Source organism: Lonchura striata, chromosome 12 (genome assembly GCF_046129695.1).
Source record: "Lonchura striata isolate bLonStr1 chromosome 12, bLonStr1.mat, whole genome shotgun sequence".
NCBI classification, from domain to species: Eukaryota; Metazoa; Chordata; class Aves; order Passeriformes; family Estrildidae; genus Lonchura; species Lonchura striata.
The window spans coordinates 22,678,322-22,692,991 of NC_134614.1; the positions used below are offsets into that span (position 1 = coordinate 22,678,322).

The 14,670-nt window shown below is 46.7% G+C and overlaps 1 long non-coding RNA gene across 2 annotated transcripts in view; it reads right to left on the reverse strand.

Annotated features, from left to right (window-relative positions):
- LOC144247000 (uncharacterized) overlaps nt 1-14,670 on the reverse strand; it is a 708,772-nt gene that overhangs the window by 663,072 nt on the left and 31,030 nt on the right. For both annotated transcript variants that reach the window (XR_013340720.1, XR_013340719.1), the window contains exon 2: nt 7,032-7,186. This is a non-coding gene — a long non-coding RNA (uncharacterized LOC144247000). The remainder of the gene's footprint in view (nt 1-7,031; nt 7,187-14,670) is intronic.

Sequence of the window (14,670 nt, forward strand, 5' to 3'; positions counted from 1 at the left end):
TGTCAGGAGCCACCCCTGTCCAGAGCCTGGGCTGGGCAGGGCCCACGTGGCCACAGCACAGCAGAGATGTCCCACAGACAGAGCCAAAAGCCTCATTAGTGTAAGAAGATGAAACATCATCAGCCTCAGGTGGAAAGTTTCCTTGGAAAATTCTGCCCTGAAACCTCTGGCAGCTGCCAAAGAGGAAAATCAAAGCAACTGTGGCCAGCAGAACCCTCTTCCCTTACAAGAAGTCAGCACAACACCCTGGCATCCAGAAATGTTCCAAAATGCACAAAACCTCTTCCAAATCAATCCCCCCACACGCAACAGGTCCCTGCCCTCCATGTGCTTTTCCTTTTTATCCCCAGAGAGAGGAGTGGGAGTGGTAAACCAAAAAAAAAACCTAAATTTAAAACACTTTGAGTGTATAAAGCAGAACTTTTTCCTGGTGGCTGCCAGCACACATCAATCATTGATGTCAGTCCAACTCAACAGCACAGCCACAACACTCAGTCCTTGAGGGCCCCTTCCAATTCCAGATATTCCACGATCCACCAAACCAAAGTCACCTCACAGCAACTTTAAGAAGATTTATGGCACTTCCCCATTTTCCATGGTAAGGGATGCAGCAAATTTAAATTATTTAACCCACATCTGTTGAGTCAGAGGTGGCTCCTGCAAGCTTGGTTAACTTGAAATGCCATTGCAGCTTTTGGCTGGCTTTTCCCACTCTCCCACTCACAGTATGGCAGGGAGAACAACATCCTCCCACGCCTGGGAGGGACAGGACCTGCCACACTCCTTCCACACACAGGCAAGAGGCTGGCAAAGGCTTTGGCAGACAGCTTTGGGCTGTTTGCTGCAAAAAAAGATCCCAGAGAAGGGGCTGAGCACCCAGAGCGTGGCATCCCCAGCCTCAGAATTCCTTAAATTCTACTTTAAGAAACACAATGAATATGCAGGAAACAACTTCCTCCAGCCCTTTTACTGAATTGCTTGTTTTTTACCCATGAAATCACTTTCTCATTAAGACAACTTCTGTGTATTTAAAAATAGGAGACTGGAGAAATGTAGAAATGCTCTAAAGGAGCTACATGGATTAGGATTAGGAAGAACAGAAGTCCTGCAGAGCTTCACCACAGAGGAGGAAGCTGAAACCCTGGAACCCTCAGCCTGTATTGCCCATCCCTGTTTTACAGATCTCTGTAATTTCCCCCCACAATTCCCTTTTTATTGTTATCACAGAATAGTTTGGGCTGGAAGGGACCTTAAATCCCACCCAGTGCCACCCCTGCCATGGCAGGGACACTTCCACTGTCCCAGTTTGCTCCAAACCTCATCCAACCTGGCCTTGGGCACTGCCAGGGATGGGCCACACCCAGAACACCAAATCCAGATTTCAGCATCAAGAAAACATACACGTCTTTGATTTCCAGTACTTTCTACAGGTAGGTGTTTGAGGCCACGGGAGGTTTTCTTACTCCGTATCAATGCTCCCAGGGAGGCAGTTGCACCACTGTCATGTCATTTCTAACAAGTTTACATTGGGTGGGAAATCCTAAACGACCTTGCTCGGGCGCCTGCCTGATCCCAACCTGCTGGAGAGCTCTCCTGGCACGAGCTGCAGGTTATTCATCTTTTATCCAGGTGCATGCACACAGCCCTGACTCATGCACCACCAACAGATGGGAGGAATCTTGTATTTATGAGCTGACACCTTTTTTTTTTTTTTTTCTTTTCCCTAGAAATTAATTTTTCATTAAATCTCTTTGAAAAACCTTTGAATTAACAGAGTAACTCCATTCAAGGAGAAAACCTAGAAAGGGTAGTTTTTAACATATTTGTGCTTAATCAATTAAGCAAATTGACCCTCTGGATTTTGGACAAAACACTCAGGGGCAGGTGTGGCATTATCCCTTCTGCTTAAAGCCAGTTTTCCATGTCTCTGGGAATTCCTGTGGATATAATCACCATGAGTGTTAATTAAAAACAGGCAGAGGTGTCACAGGGAAGGTGTGAGAGCAAAAAGGGGACAAGCCCAGGAGCAGCTCCTGTGCCTCTGCACCCTGAGAAATTTGCAGATTATAGATGATGCACAAAGAACAACTTAGTGGTGGGTGTTTTGTCAAAAGATTTACAGGTTTGGAGTGGCTCAGGTATTTAATTGTTCACTTGATGGGAGCTCCAGTTGCCTGGGAAGAGCTGGGAGCACAGCAGGAACCCCAGAGGTTCAGGGAGAAACCTCTTGTATTATATTATCATGTGTATAATAATTAGTATAGAATACAAAAATATATAAATAAGTGCCACTTGATGGGAACTTCAACTGCCTGGGAATATCTGGGAGCAGAGTCCCCAGCTGGTCACAACAGAGTGCTGGGAGAAATTCTCCTGCATTATTTTATCATACACATAATAGTCTATTTACTAATTAATATAGTCCCATATAATTAATGGGAACATTAGTTATATTGTTATATATATTATATATAACATATGTAGATATGTATATATTATATATATATTGTTCTATTAGTGAATAGAACAATAGAGATAATATTTCTGTTTGGCTTATTGTTTCATCTAGCATATAAATAAAAGATCTCTTGAAAGAACCAACTGAAAGATGCATTAATAAAACTCTTAGCAATTCCTTCAAAGGAGATGAGATTGGCCCAGTCCCACCCTGGCACTTGTGGGAACAGAGAGGGGTTGGTGCCACCATCAGGGTGATGACACTGCCAGGGCTGGTGGCACCATCAGGGTGGTGGCACCGCCAGGGCTGGTGGCACCATCAGGGTGGTGACACTGCCAGGGCTGGTGGCACCATCAGGGTGGTGACACTGCCATGGTTGGTGCCACCATCAGGGTGGTGACAATGCCATGGCTGGTGGCACCCAGGGCTGGTCTGGATGCACCCCCAGCCCCTGCTCCCAATCCCAGCCCCCAGGGGATGAGCCAAGCCCTTTCCTGCTGTTCCAAACTCTAAGCTGAGCTTTTCCAAGCCGTGTACAAATAACCACCCACAGCAAAAGCACTGCTGGAGCCCATGATTTACACAGCAAAGGCAGGAAATTAAGAAATGCCCAAGCTGAAACAGCTGCCCCCACTGGGGCTTGGCACAGACATCGGAATTTCGGGGCAGCTCCTGCCCTTGGTCAGCTCTGGTTCACTGGGGATGTGGTTCACCCCAAATCCTGACATTTCCACAGGCACTGCTCAGGTCAGAACACACTCCCACACAAGTGGGGAGGATAAACCAGGCACAAGTGACACATGAGGACAGGCCTGGGGACAGCTGGCAGCACATCTGGATGTCCTGGGGACAGACAAACCCCACAGCTGGCCTGTGGCAAACCATCTCAGCTGTTGAACTCCACACATGCAAGCAGAAGGGGGCCAGAGGAAACAATTTAGCCCTAAATATCTTCCCTGTTGCCTTCCCACCCTTGTGGGAGCCCTGATATTTATATGCATGAATGATTTATTCCTCTATTACCAGTTACCTCCTTTGATTAAATATATCAGGGCCTTTTAAGTTATTTCAAGGCTACAATCATTTTAAAATTAAATGATCCTTTGAGTACCCTTTGGGAGCTGAATGCTAAACTGACAGTTCCATAATGCAAAAAAAATGGTAGTTGTGCTCATTTTATTTAATTAAACTGTACCCTTGATCTAGCAAACCAAATGGGAGAATATTAACCTTATTTTTTACTTCTAGAAAAGAAGTAAAATAAAAAACTGGACATTCTGTTGTCATGGTCACACGCTGTCTTTGTTCAGCTGACACCTAAACTGTTGTGTCACGCAGCTGTAATCAGCTGTAATTTCATTCATCAAAGGCCCCCAAAAGAAGATTTCTGCGTTTTACCCTGCTACTGATCGATTATGTCCAAGCAGGAAACACTTTAAAAACTTTTCTCCCTTCAAGCTTTGCAAAAGATCTGAATTTAAATGGCACTTTTAAGGCTCTTTGGAGCCCAAGTACAACAGCAGTCCGGCTTTTGAAGAGCGCACAAAAATACTTCTGGCCCGAAAGAAAGGAATGAAGTGACAAAAAGAGGAAGATAAAAGCAATTCCAAGTCCCAAACCTACAGAATCCCCTCAGTCTTGGCCTATTCTTTAGAACTAAACCTCATTTTGCAAATCAAAGGACCAGCTGCTAAACTTGCCTTAAAAAAAAAAGAGGTAAGTCCTGAATGCAGGGCTGAGAGAGTCCTGCAGCCATCAATCAGTCCCTGAGGTCCCCCTGCTCCCACCAGGGGTGTCCCCATCCCTGGACCCCAAATCCTGGGGTTCCAATGCCCAGGGATGTTCTCCCATCACTGAGTCAGTTCCTGGAAAAGAAACTTTCAGTGAGGCATCTGGTGGGCTTCACCTTCAGGAGGTGGCTCAGCTCCATCAGGGCTGCACGAATGTTGTACCAAAAAAAGCCAAATGTCACTATTCAGAGACAGCAGTGTGGATCCTCACATATGGAATATGGTGGTACTGGGAAAGGGACAAAAGAAAGGGGAAAAAAAAAAAAATCTTTCTTTGGACAAAACTTAAAAATCCCGAATTTCACACAGAAGCCTTCAAAGTCGATTAAAAACAATTCTTAAAACAACTCCCAGCTTTCACTAGTGCTTAACAATGTGTTTCCCTCAGTGAAGAGGCACTTCAAATTGGATTTGCAGTTCTGTCTGGATGTTTTATTTCCCTTTGTGGTCTAAGTGATCACTGCTTTGTAAGATTCATCCTGGGCAATTAATATATCAAGCAGAGAATCACACCAGGGATTTCTCCAAAGAGATTTTGGGAGCTCCTGCCCATAGATCCCAACCCTCTGGAAGATATAAAGCAGCACAAGGATGTCACAAAATTAAAGTCACTCAGTTAAAATGAACATGGCACCTCGTGCACCCTACTTGTGTTCCACCTGATAAAAATCTCAGCTCTGCAGCCCCAAACAACAGGTGCTGGGTGATAAAAGTCAAGACAAAAGTGCTAAAGCCTCTCACATACTTTCCCCAATTTCTACAGCAACAGAGCTGTGACAGAGGGCTCCTGACTGCTCAATTTGATGGCCAGGCAGACTTATAAAAGCTGAGTTTCCTAGGGGAAGGCATAATGAAATCAATGCACTCATGAATATGGATGATGGGCCGGGGCCATCTGTTCGCCACCAACATCTTTTCTTAAAACAAGTTTCAAATATTTCGCCAGAGACGTCTGGTATCTTTATTTCCACGGATAAAATTAGACCTTGGATTTTCACCATCTCCGGTTATTAAGTGCTATTGTTATGGAAATGTGGAGGGGTTTTTTTCCCTCCACTGATAATCAGAAGATGGAGTGATAAAACAGTTTGACAAAGTTCAGGTGGAGATTTCATCGGTCTGCGGAGGAGCTTCACAATATTGACAGTCAGGGCACGCTGTGTGTAATGTAAATATAATTCCACTGTCCTCCCCAGGGAACAGAAGCCTGGGATGTCCTGCCCTCATTTGACCCCTACATCCACCTGATTACCTTTGGTTCCCAGAGAAAACATCATAAAGCATTTTTATCCCACGTTCATGAGGCTGGCGCTGGTTTACATGCGGGGAGAGGGGCATGGGTGGAGGAGCTGCTGCTGGGTGGGGATGGGAGAGAGCCAGGACTGTTGGAACTCAAAATGTCCCTCAGACATTTTTGGATGTTCCGGGCCCAGGTCAGAAGCATTTGAGACCCTGGCAGGCAGCTGCAAACAGCTGTGATTTTGGGTTTGAGCCATGGAACGATTTACCAACCTTGCAGGGAGAACAAGAAGTCACAAAAGTTTAGATATTAGAGTAGAAGTAGTCACAAAGTAGAGGGAAGAATTTTTGAGCGCTGTACAGGGGGGTTTGGTTTTGTACATGGGGGTCAGAGGGTTTAAGATGGATTTGGGATTTGGGCCTGCCCTGTCCTCCCTCTTTCTCCTTCCTTACCTCCATGTTCTTGGTGATGTTGGCACTCCCAGATTAGTTTAGAGTAGAAAAGCACCATTTAATATAGGTAATAGGCATTGGGGAAAAACTGTACCCATGTAACACGTAATGTCCCATATAAAAGAGAGCAGCAGCCCTGGGTGGGAGAGAAGAAGCAGTCGGGGTCAGAGAGGATGTCAGGGTGTGTGTGTGCCTCTGCCTGAGCTGTGAGCAAACCACAGCAGCCCAAGGAGAAAATCTTTGAGATAACTTGCAATAAACTGCCTTGAGACCAACAACAGAGACTGCTGAGCCTTTCTCTGGAAGCTCGGGTTGGAGGAGAGACTTTTCCACCACCCTTGACCTAGGGTGATCTCTGGCACAGGATCTCCTGGGATTTTCAAGGGATTCCTGCCAGACCCTGGGCTGTGTCCCTGCACTGGGGGAAGCTGAGCCTGAACCAGGCAGGGCTGGCCCAGCCCCAGGTGGCAATCACAGAGCTCCTGAGTGCCAAAGCCAAGACTGGGGATGGAAAACCCAAACCACAGTGGGAACAGAAATTCCAAACCCTGGAGAAGGGAGACTGAGAGTGATTTTATCACCACACACATATTTTAAGGGCAGGTGCCAAAGAGGAGGGGGAAAACTCTCAGTGGTGCCCAGCCACAGCACAGGTGACAACCTGAAACACGGGAAGTTCCAGCTGAACACGTGGAAAAAAACACATTATTTTGTGGATGGCAGAGCCCTGGAGCAGATGCCCAGATTGCGGAGTGCCCTTCCTTGAGATATCCAAACCCACCTGGACTTTTCTGGGTGAGCCCACTGAGCAGGGGTTGGACCTGGTGCTCTCCAGAGGCCCCTTCCAACTCCAGCCCCAATCCCAACCCCAACCAGCTCGGGTTCTGGGGGTCCCCAGCTCTGGGGCAGCAGGAGCAGAGCTGAAATCTCTCACAATAACAATCTGTCTAAAGCAGGCTGCTCTCAGTTGCTGTGTTCAGTGTTAATTAATAATCAGCTCCTGGTTACTCAGAGCAACCAGGAAGCTGAGACAGCCCAGATGAACAGAATTCCAACAGCTCCTGAAGAAATGAATCTAAGGACACACTCACAGCAAGGGAATTGGCTCAGGGTTCTCCTCCTGGGGTCCCACCAGCCTGGCCAACATCAGCACCTGCTCCAGCCCCACGGGCTCCAGCAGTCCTACATTTGATGGCACACTCAGTTCCAAACCAGAGCAGATACATGAGCAGTCCTATGGTGAACTCTGAAAAAAAAAAAAATCCAAAAACCCAAAAAAGAAATTAATTTAGGTATTGAACATTTCAGTTTTACAATATTCCTCTCCATTTCAGCCTATTGATAGTATTTATGTGGCTGTTAAAAAAAAATTCCAAATAAACCTTAGTGAAAAAGATATGGGAGTAAAAACATTAAAATTGAATATTATCAAAATAGTCAGAATTATATAAATAAACCTCAAAATATCAATACTTGCCCAAACCTTTTGGTTTCAATGAAGTGAGGTTTTGGTCAAAAAAGTGCCCCAAGTGGGATCACCCAGGGATGCTCAGCCCTGGGGATGGAGAACAGCCTGGGCTCATTTCCCAGAGGAATTTCTGCAGCTGATCCGAAGCATGGACAACCTGGGCAGGTTATGCCATAACAGCTTTTCCATTTGCATCCAAATTTGGGGCATTATGCTCAGCCTGCTCATCCACTTCCACTCAAAGGTGCAGCTTGCTCAATTTGCATAATAACTATCTCCAGCTAATTATCCCCATTTGTTCATGGAAGCAGCCACTTTCTGTAGGGCTTAAAATTACCATAAACTGTGCATAAGATCAAGACAACACCGATTTATCTTATTAACAGCGAGGAGTTTGTGTGTTAATTAGCAGGGGATTACTTTGGAAATGCATTCAGATGTTCTCAGGACCGGTTCACCTGCCAAGCCCCGAGCACCTCTCAGCATCTGCAGCTCAGGGCTGATGCAGAGGAGAGCCAGAAGCTCCAAGAGGCCAGGGAAGCACCCAGGGAGTCACAAAACTTGGAATTCCTGTTTGGAAAACAGCCACACGCTGTGTTGGCACTGCAAAGGTGTAGGAACCTCTGGGACGTTATTTATGTGGGAGAGTTGGAGGAAAGTGAGTTAAAAGTGCTTGCAGCAGTGTGTAGGTAAGCTCAGCAAGCTCCTGCACACGGTAAAATTTGTTTTCTGCATTTTTTTGGATGGCATTTTGGACAAATTGTTACTAAAGGTGCAAAACTCGGTGCCTCGCTGATATTCTCCTTCTCTGCTTCATGAGCAGCTGCTCCAGCCTCCCCCTTGCAGCAGCTGTCAGAGCACTTCCCATAATATTCATGGGTGCTCCACCTTTTCCAGCAGCAGGTGGTACAATTTCTGTATCTGCAAATGATCAGCATTCAAACCCAGATCTTCCTCCCTAATAGCTACTACACAGCTACAAAGTGTTATCTTTCCTACACATATTTTTAATACCCCCAGTAAAAGCTGAAGTGAGGACTTGTATTTAAGGGAAAGATGTTCCCATGAAACTTTAAGTGAGAATTTCACACTGGGAAAAGATTAGAATAATACAGCCTCTCAAGTACAGAGCCATTTACTCTCCATTTTTCCTGTGCCCCAGAAATAACCTCCTTAATTTTCACTCCGGGGTTCCCAAAGGCACCCATGTGGATGCTGGGAATTGGACAAACTCCTTACACAACCAAAGGAACTCACAGGACACAAAGAACAAAAGAAAAGCAGCTTGCACTAAACAGTTTTCATTTTAAAGACCCCAAACCCTTTAAAAAGAACTGCAATGTGAAACTCAAGCTAAAATAATTATTCACTGCTTTTCCATCAAAGCCAATGTTGATATTTAATGGAAATGGGCAGTTTTCAAGCCCATACTCATGTGCTGCACTAAATTTCCACAGAAAATGGGTCCTCTGTCTGTCTTCTCAAAAATCCATGGAATTTGAGCACAATCCCTTCCCTGGTAAAGCCATGAGACACAGAATGTGGTTCCCATAAACGGCATGGCCATAAATCTTTATTTCCTGGTGGCATGATGGATTTCATAAGACAATGGATTTAACAATCCCTTTTTGCCAACCAGTTCCCTAATTGCTTAGGAAACCCTTTCTGGGTTTAAGGAACTAATTTTCCACCGTGATCCTGAAAAGAGATGGAGTGTAATTGCCAGGGAGTTAATGGAGTCATTGTGCATATTTTTGTTCTTCATTTTCCTAAGAACAATCTGAACCTTCCAGAGAGATAACAGAGACTATCAAAGGCATCTTTTACATCAGGTGAGGCTCTCATCACACACCAACCCATGCAGCTAAAAATTCAATGGCAAAACCTGCATCAGCTGCTCTCCAAAATTGTTTTCCATGTCAATAAAGAAGCAAGGCAGAAATAAATAATAACACAATGGCCAGAGGTGCTGCTGCTTTTCAGCAACCTGCTGGAATTACTGGCCTGGCTGTATGTGAGGGCACAAAACTGAGAATTATTCCTTCCCTAGCTATGCCAGGGGGCTGGAACTAGAATCATTTATATTGGAAAACATCTCCAAGGTCATCGAGTCCCAGCTGTGCCTGATCCCCTCCTTGTCCCCAGCCCAGGGCACCTGGAGTGCCACCTCCAGGAATTCCTTGGACACCTGCAGGGACGGGCACTCCAAACCTCCCTGGGCAGCTCTTTCCAAGGCCTGAGCACCCATTCCATGGAGAAATTCCTCCTGCTGTCCAAGCCAGCCCTCCCCAGCACAGCCTGAGGTCGTTCCCTCTTCTCCTGAGGGATCTGATGATTTCTGAGGTCCCTTCCAAAGAGAACCATTTATGTTTCTGAACACATCCCTCCCTTTCATCCCCAGTTTCCTGGAAATGGAGTCCACTCATCTCCTCCCTGCAGCACGTCCTGCTAGACACAGACACTGCCACCACCACCACCATCATCATCAGGCATCATTTTGTGCCGGGGGCTCCCAAAAAACACCCCCCTGACAGCAACACAGCCCTGCACAGGCTCTGTTATCATCATACACACCAGCCCAAACACCAACGAGCCAAGTGCAGCGCCAGCTCTTTGATTCTCATGCAAAGAAAAAGGTTTTTTAAAATTCCAACCAGGCACTCATGCCATCTTCCTTGGGCAGAGTGCACCACAGGGAGAGGGGGAGAGGGGAGAAGAAGGGAGAGGGGAGAAGAAGGGAGAGGGGAGAAGAGGGGAGAGGGGAGAAGAGGGGAGAGGGGAGAAGAGGGGAGAGGGGAGAAGAGGGGAGAAGAAGGGAGAGGGGAGAAGAGGGGAGAAGAGGGGAGAAGAGGGGAGAAGAGGGGAGAAGAGGGGAGAAGAGGGGAGAAGAGGGGAGAAGAGGGGAGAAGAGGGGAGAAGAGGGGAGAAGAGGGGAGAAGAGGGGAGAAGAGGGGAGAAGAGGGGAGAAGAGGGGAGAAGAGGGGAGAAGAGGGGAGAAGAGGGGAGAAGAGGGGAGAAGAGGGGAGAAGAGGGGAGAAGAGGGGAGAAGAGGGGAGAAGAGGGGAGAAGAGGGGAGAAGAGGGGAGAAGAGGGGAGAAGAGGGGAGAAGAGGGGAGAAGAGGGGAGAAGAGGGGAGAAGAGGGGAGAAGAGGGGAGAAGAGGGGAGAAGAGGGGAGAAGAGGGGAGAAGAGGGGAGAAGAGGGGAGAAGAGGGGAGAAGAGGGGAGAAGAGGGGAGAAGAGGGGAGAAGAGGGGAGAAGAGGGGAGAAGAGGGGAGAAGAGGGGAGAAGAGGGGAGAAGAGGGGAGAAGAGGGGAGAAGAGGGGAGAAGAGGGGAGAAGAGGGGAGAAGAGGGGAGAAGAGGGGAGAAGAGGGGAGAAGAGGGGAGAAGAGGGGAGAAGAGGGGAGAAGAGGGGAGAAGAGGGGAGAAGAGGGGAGAAGAGGGGAGAAGAGGGGAGAAGAGGGGAGAAGAGGGGAGAAGAGGGGAGAAGAGGGGAGAAGAGGGGAGAAGAGGGGAGAAGAGGGGAGAAGAGGGGAGAGGGGAGAAGAGGGGAGAGGGGAGAAGAGGGGAGAGGGGAGAAGAGGGGAGAGGGGAGAAAAGGGGAGAGGGGAGAAGAGGGGAGAGGGGAGAAAAGGGGAGAGGGGAGAAAAGGGGAGAGGGGAGAAAAGGGGAGAGGGGAGAAGAGGGGAGAGGGGAGAAGAAGGGAGAGGGGAGAAAAAGGGAGAGGGGAGAAGAAGGGAGAGGGGAGAAGAAGGGAGAGGGGAGAAGAAGGGAGAGGGGAGAAGAAGGGAGAGGGGAGAAGAAGGGAGAGGGGAGCTCACTCAGCCTTCTCTGGGGTTGGCAGGCTAGCTGACACAGATAAGAAAACCCAACTATTTCCCACAGATGGCCCAGCACTTCCTGCAAAGAATGTTTTAGGCACAAGGCTGATTTTGATCTTAAAGACTAAAGAAACATCAAAGGGAAATACCTGTGGGTATGCAGCAGTGCTCCCAGAACAAGCAGGGGCTCGTGAATACCAATTGATAAATATTCTGTATAAAAATCAAACCTCTGGGTGCAGGTTCCACTGAGAGCCCACCTGAGCCCTGCCCTGCAGCCCCAGGGATGCTGTGACCACCTGGCCTTGGCTTTCAGCAGAGCCCAGGCTGCACCTGAGCTTCAGATCCAGCTCCTGGCCCATCCCAGGGCTCTCCCTGTGCCCACCTGGGATTTTGCTCCTGGCTTCAGGCTGGGCTGGGCTGCAGGTGGGATTTTAGGTGCTGATGGTAAAATCAAGATCCAGCAAAAACGAGCATGGACCTCGACTGAAACCAAAAGGACAGTCATCAAAAATGGCCAGATTTCACCTGATTTCTCAGCAAAACGAGCAGCAAAAAGCACAAGGCTTTGCACAGCTTCCCAGCAAGGACTTCCCACAGCCCACAAAATTCATTTTGATTTATCTTCTGCACTGCTGTTTTCAGCTGCAGCTGAGGAGCAGAGGGGGGTGCATGATTTCATTTAGAGCTCTGCTGTTTCAGCCTGGCACTCCCCAGCTCTGAACAGCTCTTTGCAGTTGCCTTCACAGGCCAGCATCATTGCTATTCTCACCCTGAGCAAACACTTGTAAATCTGCTAAATGACTCAAATTTACAGATTTCTCCCTCTCAGTTTGCTGGATCACTGTCTCAAACAGTTTCTCTGCCCAGTCAGATTTTCAAAGCAAGTTTATAAAACCAGCATCTGTTGATAATCTAATACGTCTGGAAAGAAAATATTTCTCTTTTCCACACAATGCTGGGAAAACCTTGAAACTTGTAAACAAGCAAGGGATGTGACAGCAGCAATTGGTTTCTGTTAACAGCAAAATAGGAAGGAAGGAAAATATGAGTAGAAAAAGCATCTCTGTGCATATTTAATATCGTTTTTGTAGCAAGGCACTTTCATGAAGTTTGACTCAGTGTTGTAATTAAAATGTTCTGTAACGGTGGTAATTACCCCATCAGGTAAGGCACAATGGATGGCAGAGCAAACCTACAATATAATGATTATTTCCAAGTTGCATCTCAATTTTTGTGCATTTTAAACACCTTCCCTGTGCCTGGGAAAGGGATTTTTAACAGGGTCCTACATGTGACAGCGCAGCCCCAGCCTGGCACAGTGGGATTTTTGTTATCTTTGTTTTTCCTTCTTAATAAACTACATCTTTTTGAAGAGAACTAATTATAACAGATCCAGTGATGAAATTTAATCCAATTAAATCCCACCTGAGCACACCTTGATGGTGCAGAGCAAGGTGAGAGCAGAGGCTTCTCCCAGTTCTCCCCACCACTGAGCATCTCTGCCTCCAGGAGCTGAAAAACCCTGGAAACTTCTGGAAACCCACCCAGAACATCCAAAATGTCACAGAAATTATAAAGCCCTTTCACTTTGCAAACGGTTTTGAGGAACATTGACCTTGGGGTCAAATTCCCTTTTTTAGAGGAGGAGTGGTGTGTTCAGCCCCATATTAAACCAAGGTAACATAAAGCAGCAGAGTACTCCTGCAATTCAGGGGTTTGGAGCCTTCACAAAGCATTTTGAGTGCTGCAGGAAGATGAATTATCTCCCATTTCTTGCATCAAACCCTGATGTCATGTCTGGAAAAACACTAAACCCTGTCAATTATTTGTCTTCCCAGGTTCCATCCGTCCTTTGCAGGCTCGTCCAGCAAGAAAATAACCCCTTTCACTTTGGAAAGGGGCAATAAAGATGATGGATGCTTTTTGGAGTTTATTTTTGCTGTGTCCATAAACATTCCCCTAATAGCTCATCACAGCTGACGAGGAGCTTGGCGGAGCCAACTGCTGTTGACTGAAAATATCTGACAATTTTTTTTCTCCCAAGCCTGCTGTACAGAAGCAATTATTATTTATATTTGAATAGCACTTTCCTGTGATCAGGAAATATATATATATATTTGTTATAATTAACACAGGGCCCCGCCACGCAGGCTCCATTATTGAGCTTTTATTAAAATATCCTATTTTAGCCCCTCTCACTCCAGGGGAACCATGAGAGGCCTGAGATTTTTATCTGGCACATTTCATTTTCCCCTACACACCAAGAAAATTAAATCACTGAACCAAATTCAAGGCAAGAGCTGAGGAATCATCTCTTCGATTTTCTTTTTGGTCCCCAGAATGCTCCAAAAGGCAGAAGAAAATCCCAGAATGGTTTGGGTTGGAAGGGACCTTAAAACTCATCCAGTTCCAGCAGGGACACCTTCCTCCATCCCAATTTTTCAGCCCTGAATTCCTGCTCTCCTTGCTAAAGATCATTGGGATGATGCCAAAGGACTTTAACAAAACTGCTTTTGGATCATTATTTTTTGATTATTATTGAATTTTTAAATGGCCATTTTTATCTTTCTACCCTTAGAGAAAAATCACAGCAAAGGAAATGAGACCCACCCAAATGCTGAGGTATTGGAGACACTCTGGAGGGAGGAATAAGTGCAGCTTTTTAAAACACTAGCATTTCTAGTGATACCTGGATTTGTGGGAGTGAAGAAAAGATGAAAAACATCTTTGAGCAGCTCCCACCACAAGCTGTACATTCAGAGGGGACAGACAAGAGCATGGCCTGATAAAAATGGGATCTCCCAGCTCTGCCCTCTGGAATCTGGAAAAAGCCATGGTCATGGGCCCACCACCCTTCCTGCCCTCGATATGGGACAAAATGTGCATTTCTTGGCCATAAATGAGGATAATGTATTTAAGAGCTGGCACTCTGGGCTCCATCCTGCCTTTAACCATTGCTGGCCTGGCTCTGGAAGCAGCTGAGGTGAGTAACGTGCAAGGCAAGCACACTGCAGTCACTTAGCAACCTAAAACAGGGCTTGGAGCAAAGATCTTCATTTCTGGAACCATTTAACAGCCGTGCCCGGGCAGGGCTGAGGCTTTGGGCATGGCACAACCCCAGCCCCTCCTGCTGCTGCTCCTCTCCAGGGCTGCCGCTGCAGCTTTTCAGCCTCACCTAAACCTCCTAAACTTTATGGCAAAGAACAGGAAGAAAATCAATAAATGAGGCCAATTGGCATTATTTTGTGGCTGCTCCAGCCAGCTGATTCCAGTGTGCCCACAGCTGAGGGCTAGAGCAGAGAACAGCTCACTTTGTGCCCATACAGATCCCACCAGCTGCTCTGCCTTTATATATCAACAACCAGGCGACCCTCAATGGGGAGAAATGTGATGTCTGGTTCTAGATCAGAAGGTTGAAGGATAGTTTTATTAAAACTAT